Source organism: Sus scrofa, chromosome X (assembly GCF_000003025.6).
Source record: "Sus scrofa isolate TJ Tabasco breed Duroc chromosome X, Sscrofa11.1, whole genome shotgun sequence".
Classification (NCBI taxonomy): Eukaryota; Metazoa; Chordata; class Mammalia; order Artiodactyla; family Suidae; genus Sus; species Sus scrofa.
In genome coordinates, this window is record NC_010461.5 from 2,612,514 (window position 1) to 2,627,918 (window position 15,405).

The 15,405-nt window shown below is 40.2% G+C and overlaps 1 long non-coding RNA gene across 3 annotated transcripts in view; it reads right to left on the reverse strand.

Moving 5' to 3' along the window:
* The window catches only part of LOC102164143, a 100,897-nt gene that overhangs the window by 73,746 nt on the left and 11,746 nt on the right, over positions 1 to 15,405 (reverse strand). For all 3 annotated transcript variants that reach the window (XR_002340716.1, XR_309173.3, XR_001302502.2), the window contains one exon: positions 10,072 to 10,220. This is a non-coding gene — a long non-coding RNA (uncharacterized LOC102164143). The remainder of the gene's footprint in view (positions 1 to 10,071; positions 10,221 to 15,405) is intronic.

Consider the following 15,405-nt stretch of genomic DNA (forward strand, 5'->3'; position numbering starts at 1 on the left):
ATTTGGAGAGGATAAGCAATGAGATCCTGCTCTATAGCACTGGGAACTATATCTAGTCCCTTGTGATGGAACATGATGGAGAATAATATGAGAAAAAGAATATAAATATGGGTATATATACACTCTTTACTGTACAATAGAAGCTGACAGAACAGTGTAAATCAGCTATAATGGAAAAATAAAAATTATTATTATTATTTGGCTTCTAGGGCCACACCCACTGCACATGGAGGTTCCCAGGCCAGGGCTCCAATTGGAGCTGCAGCTGCTGGCCTACCCCACAGCCACACCAACACAGGCTCCAAGCCGCGTCTTTGACCTACACCACAGCTCATGGCAACAGCAGATCCTTAACCCACGGAGCGAGGTCAGTGTTCGAACCCGCGTCCTCATGGATGCTAGCCGGGTTCGTTAACCACTGAGCCACGATGGGAACCGCCACAAATAAAAATCGTTTTTAAAAAAGCAGGAAGCAAATGCACACCCGCATAGGGCAGAGGGAAAGCTATGATGGAAGAAGTCAGGAACAGTGGATCCATGTATGGATCCTGGAATCCTAGGAGGAGGAAGGCGTGTGCAATTGGGTTCGTTTTCTGATACTAGGTACAGGTTCCTGGGTGTTTCACGGACCCTTCCATAAATCTGTTATTCTTCCCACAGTCCTCCCCATAAACCTCTTTTTTATGGTATTTATAGAAGGAAGGCACAGAAATCTATTACACCTTCCTTCCTATAACCTTTTGCTTAAGTGATTTTTTTTTTCTTCTTTTCCACGGTGCAACAGCAACCCTTCTCCGAGTACAGACCGTGAAAGCATTTCATGGCCAAGTCACTTCCCTGAATGTTTATTACATAACCAGTTCCATGGAACTTTCATCATTCTGCTAATCCACAGACATCGCTGAAGGAGGATTTAAGAACACAGATGCTGTCTCCTGTTTCTTGACAATTTTGTTTTGCACGCTTTTGATCCTTCCATCTAAATGTATGTGGTGTCATTTATTTTTTATCACAGTAACTAATTTGCAGTCCAAGAAGCCAGATGCACACTGCCCTGTCTACCTCACAAATCGATTCTCTTACGTGTGAAATGAAAACATCACGAGCAGCAAACATCCCACAATGGTGTGGCATACCTTCTGAAGACACTATACTCCCACCTCAAAGTCAAGCGCCTTCTGCTCTGGCAACAATATGATTACAAATGGTTCACATCTGAATATGGTGAACAATATCATTCTCTTTTTTCTAGGAGAAAATAAATTCTACACAAAGTAAGCCTAACTGTCATGGGTTAAAAGGCTATTTAAATTTTGAACTAAGATTTTGTTTGAAAATATATATGTATTCTTTTTCAGATTCTCTTCCATTATAGGTCATAACAAGATACTGAGTATAGTTCCCTGTGCTTATTGTCTAGTTTATGTATTAGTAGTTTGTATCTGCTAATCCCAAAACTCCTAATTGATCCCTCTCTGTGTTTCCTCTTTCATATCTATGAGTTTGTCTTCAAAGTCTGTAAGTCTGATTCTGTTTTGTAAATACGTTCATTTCTATCATATTTTAGATTCCATATATAAGTGATATCATATGGTATTTGTCTTTCTCTGCCTGACTTACTTCACTTAGTATGATCATCTCTAGGTCCATCCATGTTATTGAAAATGGCGTTACTTCATTCTTTTTTATGGCTGAGTAGTATTCCTTTGTATATATGTACCACATTGTCTTTATCCGTTCATCTGTCAATGGACATTTAGGTTGCTTCCATGTCTTGACTACTGTGACTAGGGCTGCAGTGAACATTGGGGGTGCCTGTGTCTTTTTGAATTAGAGTCAAATGCACGGTCTTATGTTAAATAAATAACTACGTAGTGATTTAGGAGCAAAGGAAAATGGAATATCATCAACTGAGTTCCCATCTCATCTCTCCAGTTGACTAAACATGTAACTTTGGACAACTTCCTTTTTCTGTGCCTCAATTTCCTCAGATACTAAAAGGGCAGGATAATTGGACTGTTCTTAGTATGTGACAAATAAGAGGTGTAACGTATATCGAATGCTTTGAATCATGTCTTATTTAAAAGGTACACACATATCTTATTTACTGTGTTTACAGAGGACACCCTCATGGTGATAGCTGCCATCCTGTGTCAGTTTTCTCAGGGACAAAATAAAGATTTCCTGGAAAGAGAGTAAATTTCTGGCACCGAGTCTCAGAGGATAGCTTTGAGGTCTTTAAAGGCAAGTAAAAGAGATAACATGGAGCCCAACTGAATCACACCTTTTATCCCTTTATCAGTGCTTTGACTTTGAAGATGCAATGTGAGTCCCTGTTATGCTCAAATAATGGAAATCTTTCTTATCATTAAGGTTTTATTACGGATACAGTTCTCCCAAAGGGAAAAATATCATTATAGAAGAAAGTGGCATCATTCAGTTATAAAATAAAAATCTAAATACATGATTTTACAGTAAGCTCACAGCAGTTGTTAAACATTAAAATGAAAATTTAAAAATCATTGTTTCCAAACAATGATTATTTCCAAAGTATAGTTTCTTGGTGTGTGTGTGTGTGTGTGTTTCTTTTTACTGTTCTTTTGAGGGAATGATTAAATTGAATTATGTTCAATATTTTGTAATGTTTCAGTAAGCAAATAGGATTTCCCCCCAAGGGCACTTCTGGGACAAAATTGTTTGTTTGTAATTTGTCCTCAAAATGTTTTTACAAAGGAAAGATGTGTTCTGTTTAATTTCCTCCTTAAATGATTCTTGAGTATCTTAAGAAAAATCTCATTATACTGAATTTTTGTTCCGGTATTCAGATTTGTACACAGAAGTATGCACACACACAAATAGCATCCATTCCGCTAATTTTTAAACTATATTTGACTTTGGTTTTAAATATCTTTTCACTGTTGGTCATGAAGTCTTCAATGCTCCCTTTCTTTTATCTCCACACAGAGGAATCATGTCACACTTAGTCATTTAGCAAAAGAGAAAAAGAGAAGGCATCCAATGTGAAATTGCATGGTTAGCATTAGTTCTCTCTGTGGTGGTAGGATAATGCTGATTTTTTTGCTCATTTTATCCATTTTAAAAGTGTTCCCTCCTTTAACTTACCACATAAAATAAAAGGTCTATTTTGTCTTCATCTGGTAGACATAGCATTTTTGTCGTATGGTGATCATGTCACCAATGTATTTTTTTTCGTGAATTCTTTACAATATTAACTTGTACTTCCACTAAAAAATTGAGGTCAGGTTTTGACCTAATGGTAAGATATCCTGTATCAATCCATACACCTTTAATCTGCATGTATTCCCACAACCTGTACATTTTTTTTTTTTTTTACCTAAACGCTTCTTTGTCACCAGTTCTACCACCTTTTGCAAAATACCCTCTCTCCTCATTTTCCTAGAGTGTACCTGGAAATATCTAACAGACAGTACAAACCGTCTTACCAGGAAATGATCAGTTTTAATTAAACAAAAAAGGTTTCTATCACTCATACCCCTTACTTCGGTTATAGCTCTTCGGCTAGGCACCATGAAGATTTTGTTTCTTCCAGCTTGATACTGGGAAGCGAGCCGGAGAGAAAAAGAGAGAGGTGTCAGGAATAGTTACAGATGTGACAGAAAGTCTGTGCCAACACATCTGGGAGGAATTCAGAAGGCAACAGCACCGTCAGCTACTTTGTGGGAGAAACAAAACACAATGAGAAAATCTATACACGTTTGGCTCATAGCAAACCCCAGATTCATTTCACGACTTTGGAAAAGTCATATTTTTCTACAAGGGGACGGATAATCAGCGGGTTTTTTTGTTTGGTTGGTTTTTTGTTTTTTTTTTTTGGTCTGTTTGTTAGTTTTTTGGCTGTGCCCAAGGCACCTGCACATTGCTCAGCCAGGGACAGAACCAGTACCACAGAAATGACCGGAGCCACTGCAATGACAATGCCAGAGCCTTAACCCACTGAGCCCCAAGGGAGCTCTGATAATCAGTGCTTTTGGTTCTAGGAGCTGGATGATCAACTCTGACTTCATAGGACAGAAGCAGATGTTGACCATATGAAAAAGAAAGGGGGTATCTGGGTTCCAGGAAAACTTTCCAAAAACAGGTCACAGGGACTTACTGCTATGTGTGTCCTCAAATCTCGGCCGTGGACACCACCTAAGAAGAGGGAAGCCAGGCTTCTTACCTTTTATGAAACCCCAAGTCTTACCTTGAGAGAGAGAGAGAGAGAGAGAGGGAGAGGGAGAGAGAGAGAGAGAGAGAGAGAGAGAGAAAGGGAAACCAAAAACAAACAGCAAAATTTCTCTAACCCTTCAGAGCAGAACTCAGGATGGTTCTTTACCCAGAGAGTCTCCCATCCATCTCAGCCTCGGCTTCCCTACATCTAGGGAGAGGGTGTAGATTTCAGGAGACTTCCTGCATAAGGGTGTGCAGAAAGCGATCAGAGGTGCAGGGTATCTTGAGAGAGAATTTCACTCTAAACAGAATGTTCTAAGTGCAGACAGAGAAAACACCATGCATCTTCTGAACCTAGGAGTTGCTTTTAAAAAGGTACTAAATTCATCTCAGAAAAATAGGGAGACAGGAAGAGAAAGAGGATGAACCGGCCCAAGAATATCCGTGGAACAGCGAAGACTTGAGATTCTTGTCTGTGGCTGCCCCCAAGGTTGGAGCAGATGTGAGGCCATGAAGCTCAAGCACTGCCCTCCCTCAGGCTGTTGACAGCTTTCATCTTATTCAACATGATTAAGAAAAAAGCAAACAGATGCAAATACCAAATAAAAGAATGGGAACTACATCCAGGGCTTGCAATCCAAGAACGTCCATCTAAAATAGCCCCCTCTATCAGAAGAGCAAAAGAAAAAAAAATTGCATGAGAATCAGGATGTCATATGTCTAAATAAATCCAAAATGTGGAGAATAAAATATCTCATTACTTTATTCAATAACTCTTTGGCAGCATCCACCCCATGCTGCTTTGCAATAGGTTTGCGAAGGGCAGAGAAGACAGTATGGCAAATGGGATCTTCCACTACTCCTGGGAGGGTGGGGGCTACCCATCTGGTAAGGAAGGCAAACAGTGAAGGAAGTGATGATCAGCCAGCATCCTAAGGGAGTGGCCGAATGAGGGAGAGGAAGAGAGATTTCACTGGGGTGGGGGGATGAAATGCCTTTGCTGAGACTTAGAGCAGAATATCGCACAAAGAAAGTGGCTGACCAGAGAGTTGGTCAGCTCAAGGGTTTCCATCATGGAGAATATGACGTGGATCCAATTACAGACTTGGTTGGCGAAAGGAAGACTCTAAGAAAAGAAGAAGGATCATTTTAGCAGGTTTGGAGGGTCATACGAGATGGTGCAACATGATGGTGAAGGCCAGGGTTGAAGCTTCAGGATCTTTAAGAGCTGGTCCTGATGAGCATCAGTGACCTCCCGGATAAGGGCCCATGACCTTCTGAATGAGGGTCCATGACCTCCTGGCTTTGGCTCCAGGACTTCCTGGATGAGGCTCCATGACCTCGTAGATAAGCATCCATGATGTCTTGGCTAATGATCCTGATCACCAGAAGTGAAGAAAATAAATGGCAAAGACTAAAATAAATCCATGTACAGTATAATAAATAAAGTCATTGCAATGCATGGGTAAATATCCACTGGATACATTTTATTTTTTTTTTACTGTGTCCAGGAACTGTTTAAGTTGCAATTCTTGCTCCATATGAACAGCATGTTTTAAACTTTGTTATTTCTAATTATCCAGGCAGCAGCTCCCTTCCTGTGGAATGCAGCCCTAAAGTGCATTATTCTAACATAGCCTGCAACTAAGCAAGTGGGATGACAGAAATCATAGAAACGGGTCAGGTTTTAAAAATTAAATTTTACTCTCTGGTTTAAGGGAAGCTAAACCAGCAGAAAATGAAATCCAAGCCAAAAAAAAATTGGAAAATAAAGTTGTAGCCTCAGGGGAAATATCAGAAAATGACTAATGTGATGGGGGGCGGGAAACACCCACAGCTCAGATTGAGAGTGTGAAAAAGAAAAAGGAATGGAAATCACTCATCAAAAATGTATGACCTGGCCTTCAATAATAAATGATCTGTAAATACTAAAGTAAGGTGACCTGCGCAAATTATGATTTTAAAACAAGAAGTCATGAAGGGTCAGAAGAAATAGGTAGGCATAAAAGAGGTGATTATATTTGTCAAGGTGGGTGACATTTTGGCGACGTAGGTGGGACCAGGAAGGTTTCTTTTCTCATCAGTGGAAGGGGCAGGTGGCTCCAATGGGCTTCTCTCAGCTGGTTTTATTACTTGTGACTGAAGGTGGCCGTTCCTCTAAGACTATTGGTCTCTCCTTAGACATGCCTTGTCATCCCACGTGAGAACTGTTCAGGTATCTTGGAACCTGGATATCTATAAGATAAGTTGGGTTGAGAGGAAGAAACCCAACCAAGTCCTGGTGTATCTTTGGCTAAAGACAGCTAGAGCTTCTTGTGTCTTAATGCTTTCCCTTGTGAATTTGTTCAATGTTTTATATTGTTCAGATAACGAGGTGGGAAACTTTTGGGACAACACTTTCAGTAGTTCAGGCTAATCTTTCAAACAGCCCAGGGCGGGTTAGAAAGGCTTGTTGACTACTTTGTGTGACGGTTTTGGGGTGCAGTTTTGCATAGACCACTTCTGTTTCCACTAGCTACTCATAGAGTACTATTCTATTCTTTTCTTTTCTTTTCTTTTCTTTTCTTTTCTTTTCTTTTCTTTTCTTTTCTTTCTTTTTATGGTCATACCTGTGGCATATGGAAGTTCCCAGGCTAGGGGTTGAATGGGAGCTACAGCTGAGGCCTATGCCACACCCACAGCGATGCCAGATCTGAGCCCCATCTGTGACCTACACCACAGCTCACAGCAACTCCAGATCCTTAACCCACTTAGCAAGGCCAGGGATCGGACTGACATTCTCATGGACACTAGGTTGGGTTCTTAACCCCTGAGACACAATGGTAGCTCTGCTATTCTTTCTTAGAACCCAAACAGATATATTTCATACCGTCCGTATGAATCTATTTTGCTTCTTCTAACCTTCTGTTTGATAGTTTGACGATTTTTATTTCTGTTCTCCATTTTCTGTGGATCCCTTCATGGTAACGCTCCCAAGTTCTTCTTTCTTTTAATCACGCTATTCCAATTTCCCTGATTCTTTCTTATACATTTCTACATTTTAATTCTGATTATCAAATATGTATTTTTAAAAAAAGATCTGGAGTTCTTCTTTCCAAGATATGCGTTTGGCTAACTTTCAGATTTATCATCTGTGTTTAATTCTGCCTTCTTCTGCATCTATTTTTTCCTTCTGGACGAGTCTCAAATATTTTTAGCAATTAATCATTGTAATTAGAGTAGTGATTATCACCTTGTATTATAGAATAAGGGTATTTGATGATACGAATAAAAACCTTTCAACAACTTCACTCCATTCAGAGTTTGTACTCAAGCATAAAGCATCATGGAAAGCTGTGAAGTTGTGTGTGTAACTTTTTAATTTTAGTGTTTGGTGTCCTGACTAATCCTATCATCATAGACCTGAATCTCTCTACCTTTTTTTTTTTTTTTTTTTTTTTTTTCTGTTTAGGGCTATACTTGTGTCATATGGAAGTTCCCAGGCTAAGGGCGGAATCAGAGCTACAGCTGCCAGCCACAGCCCCTGCCACAGCCACAACATGCCAGATCTGAGCCATGTCTGCAAACTACATTGCAGCTCACAGCAATACTGGATCCTTAACCCAATGAATAAAGCCAGGGATCAAACCCGCATCCTCATGGTCAGATTCATGACTCGATGAGTCATAACAGGAACTCCCACATTTTCTAATAAAATCTTCATGTGCCTCTATACTTCTGATAAAATGCCCACATCTCTAAGAAGTTTTACTCACAGCCTCCAAGGTTTAATTCATCGCTTGCTTTTTCCTTTAATCTATCTACTAGAAGATGTCTATTTTCATAATTGGCTTTAACTCATCATATATATAGGCCATCACTCCTGCATATCAACCCATCAGGTGCAGAAACCACACAAGGGTTTCCTCTCCTTGTCCTCCAACACAGAACTTTGCACACAGGAATTGCTCAAATATTAGACGAATTGAATTGTAACTAATATAAGTTCACTTTGAAAATACGTACAATCTTAATCTTAGAGGATGTCACCATTTGGAGTCAGCAGAGGCAACAAAGCAAAATGAACAATATTTTTGAGAGAAATCCAAATAGTTCCACATCTAAGTACATAATTAAAACATTAATTATATATACTTTGAAATATTCATGTTGCGGAGACAAAACTGGAACTTTCTCAAAAACTACTGGGAGAAAAGGTGGGACATCAAGACTACAAATAGAAAATAATTATTTCATGAAATGAGTTCATTTCAAGAAACAACAAAAAAAAACCTCTATTGGACTTTTCAACACTTTACTCTCTCCTTACTTTGTCTGATGGGATTGCCAGAAATATGAGTTTAAAACAAAGGTAGTTTTACTTAGAAATAAGCATTGCCTTGTCCAAAGAGAACATGTGCATGAAAGAAATAAGAGCAAAAATAAACAAATGGGACCTAATTAACGTTACACGTTTTTGTATAGCAAAAGAAACCATTGACAAACTGAAAGAAAAATCTATGGTTTGGAAGAAAATATTTACAAACAATGCAACCACCAAGAGATTCACTGCCAAAATATGCAAACAGCTCATATAACTCAATAACAAAAAAAAACAAACAACCCAATAATAACAACAATAATAACAATAAATGGGCAGAAGACATAAATAGCCATTTCTTCAAAGAAGATGTACAGATGGCCAACAGGCGCATGAAAAGATGTTCATCAGCACTAATCATCAGAGAAATGCAAATCAAAACTCAATGAAATATCACATCAGCCCAATAAGAATGGCCAGCATCAAAAAGTCTACAAATAACAAATGCTAGAGAGGGCATGGAGAAAAGGGAACCCAACAACACTGTTGGTGGGAATTTAAACAGGTGTAGCTGTAGCCCTTATGGAAAACAGTATGGAGGTTCCTGAAAAAACTAAAAAGAGAGTTGCTATATGATCCAACAATCCCACTCCTGGGCATCTATCTAGACAAAACTATAATCCAAAAAGATACATGCCCCCCCAAATGTTCATAGCAGCACAATTTAAAATAGCCAAGACATGGAAACAACCTAAATGTCCATTGAGAGATAAATGGATAAAGAAGATAAGGCAGAGATACACAGTGGAATATTACTCAGCCATAAAAAAGAGCTCAATAATGGCATTTGCAGCAATATGGGCAGATGTAGAGATTATCATGCTGAGGGAAGTAAGTCAGATAGATACACATTATATGCTATCACTTACATGTGGAGTTAAAGAAATAACACCAATGAACTTCTTTAAGAAAACAGAAATAGACTCACAGGTGGAGAAAGCAAACTCTTGGGTACCAAAGGGAAAAGGGATGTGGGAGAGGGAATCATTAGGAGTTTGGGATTAACAGATACGCACTACCACGTATAAAACAAATGTACAATAAGGACTTAATCTACAGCCCGCGTTCAATATGTTGTAATAACCTGAATCACTTTACGTACAGCTAAAACAACACAATTTTCTTAATCCGTTGCCTGTTCCTTTTTTTTCCTTTCTTTTTGATTGAAGTATAATCTAAATCAGCTACACTGCCATCAAAAAGAAAAACGGCACAGGGAATGGATATTATTCAAATTCAATGAATTGCCCCTTTTAAAATATAAGTGCACGAAGTGATTAGTTGGCAATAATGAAAAGGCACACACTCTTCTCAGCACCATGACCACATCCCCTTGAATCTGCACATCCACTAGGAGAGAGATTATTTCCCTCTGTTTACTGCTGCACCACTGAGACAAAAAGCGACCCAGGCGTCGTTCCAATCACATAACGAGTAAAGGGCAGAGCTTCTGCAAAAGTCCAGGTCTTTCCCACATATTGCCTGCCGCCTCGGTCATGCCAAGTGTGAATAAGACTTACCTCATGCACTGAGTCTCCCTGGAGTGAGGGTGCAGCGAGAAGCAAAAAGACATAAAATGATGGGTTTCTCTTCATCTGCTACTCATGTTTTCTTCTTTCCTTCCTTCTTTCAACTTCTGTAATAACTGTTGATCCACCAGTCCCAGTTCCTGTTTAGTAGCAAAGGATTAAAAATCAAATATCTTTGTGATGGTCTTTTTCTTTTTTTTATAAAAGCAGAAAATACCTCTTTCAAAATAGGTACTTAAGATACGTCTTCAAGAAATAGCAGGGTTGTTATTGTTGTTGTTTTTGCAGGAAAAGAAACCAAAGAATACTTCCAATGTGAATTTCCTAATCATCATTTTTTCTGGATAAACAAATATGTATGTGTGCTTTTATATTTAAATATGCTTTTTAAAAAGCAGATAGATACAGCAGGCTTAAGTCCCAGACTATTAGGATGGCATACACACACACACAAATTCTTCTTGTTGTTGACATGAACTAAAAAATGAACAAAAATATGTAGGCATACAGGCTCTTTTTCTTGCACAGATAAATCAGATTTCCCATCAATACCATCCAATTCTTTGTCTTAGGAGGCAGCATGGTCTCTGGAAAAGAGACTCTACGACTCCTTTTCTGCCTTCTTCACTTCACACCCCATGAGATCGTCTATCTATGTACCAATTGCCTGCTTGTCACTAGATTGTTTTCATACTTCAGGATGTAAATATCTATGACAGAGTTCAAAGGAGGCCTTTCTTGTACAGAAATGTGCTTTCAAGATACTGCTGGCTTCTCCATCTTCAATAAAAGGTCCTATGATTCCTTATGAAAGGTCCATGCATTTCAAGGGCAGCAAACGGCACGTGAACCCATCAGGCAGGACGAGCAATCCCCCCCTCCCCTGGTCCCCAGCAAAGATAGGCTCTTTGTGTTTATTTATGACATTTTAGGACAAAGACCATCTAAACCTGTGTTTGTGGAATTTGAAGGTGTTAGGTATGCAGTTAGAGGATGAACAGAAAAACGCACTCATCAGACGGAGAACACTATCCGTATACGCTTTTTTAAATAAAAATAATCGAAAAGGGATAAATACAGAACAGCTAGGGGAGATTCATTCATATGACTCGGACTTCATTTTTAACCTTCGTCCCAGGGTCCAGATAGAATCAAAGCCTTGTGCGTTTTTGGAAGAATATAAATTGTTTCCTCGCTGGCTGTTCCCAGGGACTTTCTCACTGTTGGTGATCAGAGATAAGGGCTGGGGCGTGCAGCTGAAATGAAGAATGTACACTGTTGATAAACATCAGGCTGCCTTTCTGATACTAATGGCCCCCATCTCACAGCTCTCGGATACAAATAACTTCTCCCGCCCTTTGGAATCAAACAACCTCACTTTCTTAGCGGGAAGTAATCACCCCTTCTGACCTTCCTTCCAAGATGGGGCCAGGGTGCTGAATGTTAGGCCGCCAGCTTTCCGGAGGCTCAGGGGGGTGGGGGGCTTTCCTGCCGTAAGTTCCCCTGAAACAGCAAAGAGGTTTAGGATTGCACGTGGGAAGTCCGCCATCCTGCACTGCTCAGATCAGAAAACTAAAGGAAAGCATCATTCATGTTCCATTTGCTACAGTGTTTCCAATAAAGAGGGGTTTCAGGAGAAAACTGATGGATACCAATGCCTTCTATGTTTGTTTGTTTTTTTTTCATGGTAACAAATGCGAGATGAACTGAATTGTAATATAAATCCATTTTGAAAGTATGTATTCTCTTAGAGCATTTCACCATCTTGAGTTATAGAGGAAATAAAAAGAAAAATATTTTTGAGAGCACACTAAATATCTCCTCATCTAAATCCACCGTGAAAAAAAAAATTTGTGTGTGTGTGCATTTTTGAGGGCCACACCTGCAACAAAGGAAGTTTCCAGGCTAGGGGTTGAATCGGAGCTGCAGCTGCTGGCCTACACCACAGCCACCTCCAATCCAAGCCATGTCTGTGACCTACATCACAGCTCACAGTAACGCTGGATCCTTAACCCACTGAGTGAGGCCAGGGATCGAACCTGTGTCCTCGTGGATTCTAGTCAGATTCATTTCCTCTTTGCCATGCCAGGAACTCCCATCATTAGAACATTTAACGATAGATACTTGGAAATATTCATGAGGCAGAGACAAAACTAGAACGTTGTCAAAAATGACAGGAAGGAGGAGTTCCCATCGTGGCACAGTGGTTAACGAATCCGAATAGGAACCATGAGGTTGCGGGTTCGGTCCCTGCCCTTGCTCAGTGGGTTGGGGATCCGGCGTTGCCGTGAGCTGTGGTGTAGGTTGCAGATGCGGCTCGGATCCCGCATCGCTGTGGCTCTGGCGTAAGCCAGTGGCTACAGCTCCGATTCGACCCCTAGCCTGGGTACCTCCATATGCCACAGGAGCGGCCCAAAGAAATAGCAAAACGCCAAAAAAAAAAAAAAAAATTAAAAATGACAGGAAGGAAAGGGGGGGGACAGCGAGAATATAAACAGAAAATGATTATTTGATGAATGAATTCCTTTCAAGAAACAAACAAACAAAAACCTACATTGGACTTTTTCACTCTTTATTCCCTCCTTACCTTGTCTGACAGGATTGCCAGAAATATGGGTTTTAAACAAAGGTGTTCAAATTTGCTTAATCATTAGCTCTTATAAGATGCCATTGTTTAAAAAAGAAAAAAGAAAAGAAAAGAAAGAAAAAGGGAGTTCCCGTTGTGGCACAGCGAAAACAAATCCAGCTAATATCCATGAGGATGCAGGTTCCATCCATGGCCTCGCTGAGTGGGTGAAGCATCCGGTGTTGCTGTGAGCTGTGGTGTAGTTCACAGATGCGGCTTGGATCCTGCATTGCTGTTAATGTGGTGTATACCAGCAGCAGTAGCTCCAATTGGATCCCTAGCCTGGGAACCTCCATATGCCACAGGTATGGCCCTAAAAAAGAAGAAAAAAGAAAGAAAAAAAAAAAGGATGCCATTGTTAATAGAAATAGGGTATAACCTCACTGTGGCTCACAGTGCCCTGTGGTCTCCTCTGGGAAAGTGTTGGCATGTCCACCCTCAGGAGTTCTTAGCAAAGCTTCCTTAGCATCCGTCCCTGTTTCCCTGATTCCTGCGGAAATATCTGCTTTCTTTCTATATATATTTTTCCTGACCCAGCCAATATTAACTCGCCCCTGCTTAAAATCAATGTTGCTATTCTCTTGGGAATATTGTAGCAACTTGAGAATAGACACAGATCTAGATGCATGGGTACATCTAAATACTAAGTGACACTCAGAGAGATGACAACACCTGAGATGAAGCACCCAGTGTAAATTTCCAACATTTAGCCCTTTGTCTCCATCAAGCCCTGGGCCCCCGTCCACTCTGCTCGCTGCACTTATCTAAGGCAGCATCGCCCACTCTTTGCCTTGCTTCAGGATCTCAGGCTTATCAGCACAGATGGTTTTGTGGATCTGGGGGAGCAAAAGCAGCACACATGCAATCTGTGAGCTCCAATAATGAGTCCCCCCGGTCAGAGGGGAGAGGGAGGTTCCCTAATGCTTCCAGAGATGCAGAGTCCAGTGCACCCCTTAGAGGGCAAGATGCTGTGTACCTACAGCAAGTGTAAGGTGATAAGTCTATTATATCACAATTGAACCATAAACAAGCACAGGTGCCAAAATCGAACCCCTAGACTTCCATCTGGATCCATTCTCAGTTTTTCATGTGTGCTAGGTCTTTTTAGTTAGTTTTTAGGGCCTCACCCACGGCATAAGGAAGATCCCAGGCTAAGGGTTGAATCGGAGCTGCAGCTGCCAGCCTGCACCACAGCCAGAGAAACACAGGATCTGAGATGCATCTGTGACCTGCACCACACCTCACAGCAACGTAGAATCCTTAATCCACTGATCGAGGCCAGGGGTCGAACCTGCAACCTCATGGATACTCATCTGGTTCATTACCACTGAGCCACAATGGGAACTCCTGTGCTAGGTCTTGAGCTGAGTTTTGTGGATGAAGAGATGCATAAAATAGAAACAGTCCCTTTCCTAATAGTATGCGGGGAGACAGAAAGTAAGAAAGAAATTAAAATGCGAGTTCCCTAGTAGTGCAGCTAGTTAAGGATCCAGCACTGTCATCTGGAATGGCTCAGGTCACTGCTGTGGTGCGGGTTCAGGAACTTCCATATATTGCAGGTAGAGCCAAAAGGAAAAAAAGAAAAAAAAAAGAAAAAAAAAGAAAGAAATTAAAATGTGGTTTAAGGAGTTGCCATTGTGGTTCAGGCTGTTGGGGACCCAATATTGTCTCTGGGAGGATACAGTTTCAATCCCTGGCCTAGATCACTGGGTTAAGGAACTGGCACTGCCACAAGCTGCAGCACAGGTCATGAAGTGGCTCAGATCTGGTGTTGCTGTGGTGTAGACCTGCAGCTATAGCTCCAATTTGACCCCTGGCCTGGGAACTTCCAAATGCTGCAGATGGGGGCCCCAAAAAGAAAAAATAAAGGGAGAAAAAAATGTGGTTTCAGCTTTGTGGAAAGGGAAACTCTGGTTTCAGAGAGGGCTCCCTGCCCCTGTATGGCTTGAGTGGAAGGAGGGGAAATTATAATTCATGCCCACATGTACTTATTCCAGTCAAGGCGCTAATCCCATCATGAGGACCCCACCCTCAGGAGCTCATCTAAATCTAATCACCCCTATGGTGGGGGGGGGAGGGTTAGGGCCTCAACATATGAATTTGGTGAGACACAAACATTCATCCATACCATGTATAGAACATATGTCTAGATATATTGTACATATTTATAAATTTAAGTGTACTGTATGCATATATATTACACTAAATAAAATTTATATTTTATTTATACACAAATGTATATGTGTGCATGCAATACATATGGAAATAGACACTCATGCAAAATGTATAAAATATATATGGGTATATCACCTATATTATGTATACAATGTATATACTTATATACAAATCTACATTTTATTTATACACATAAATATATATTTATAAGCAACACATGTATATATACTTATACACATTGTATAAAATACATATGGGTGTGTTACATGTATGTGTATACAATGTATATATTAAAAAACCAGAAATATGTATATTTTATTTATATACATAAATGTATGCTTATATGCAATATAAATGGATATAATCACTCATACACATTGTATAAAATACATATGCATACATTACATACATGTGTATACTGCAAATATGCAACAAAGAATCCAGCTGCACACTTGCATGGGGCCACCTGGAATGCAGCTTTCTGAATTATATGATACAATTCCTTCCTAACCTAAACATTTAGA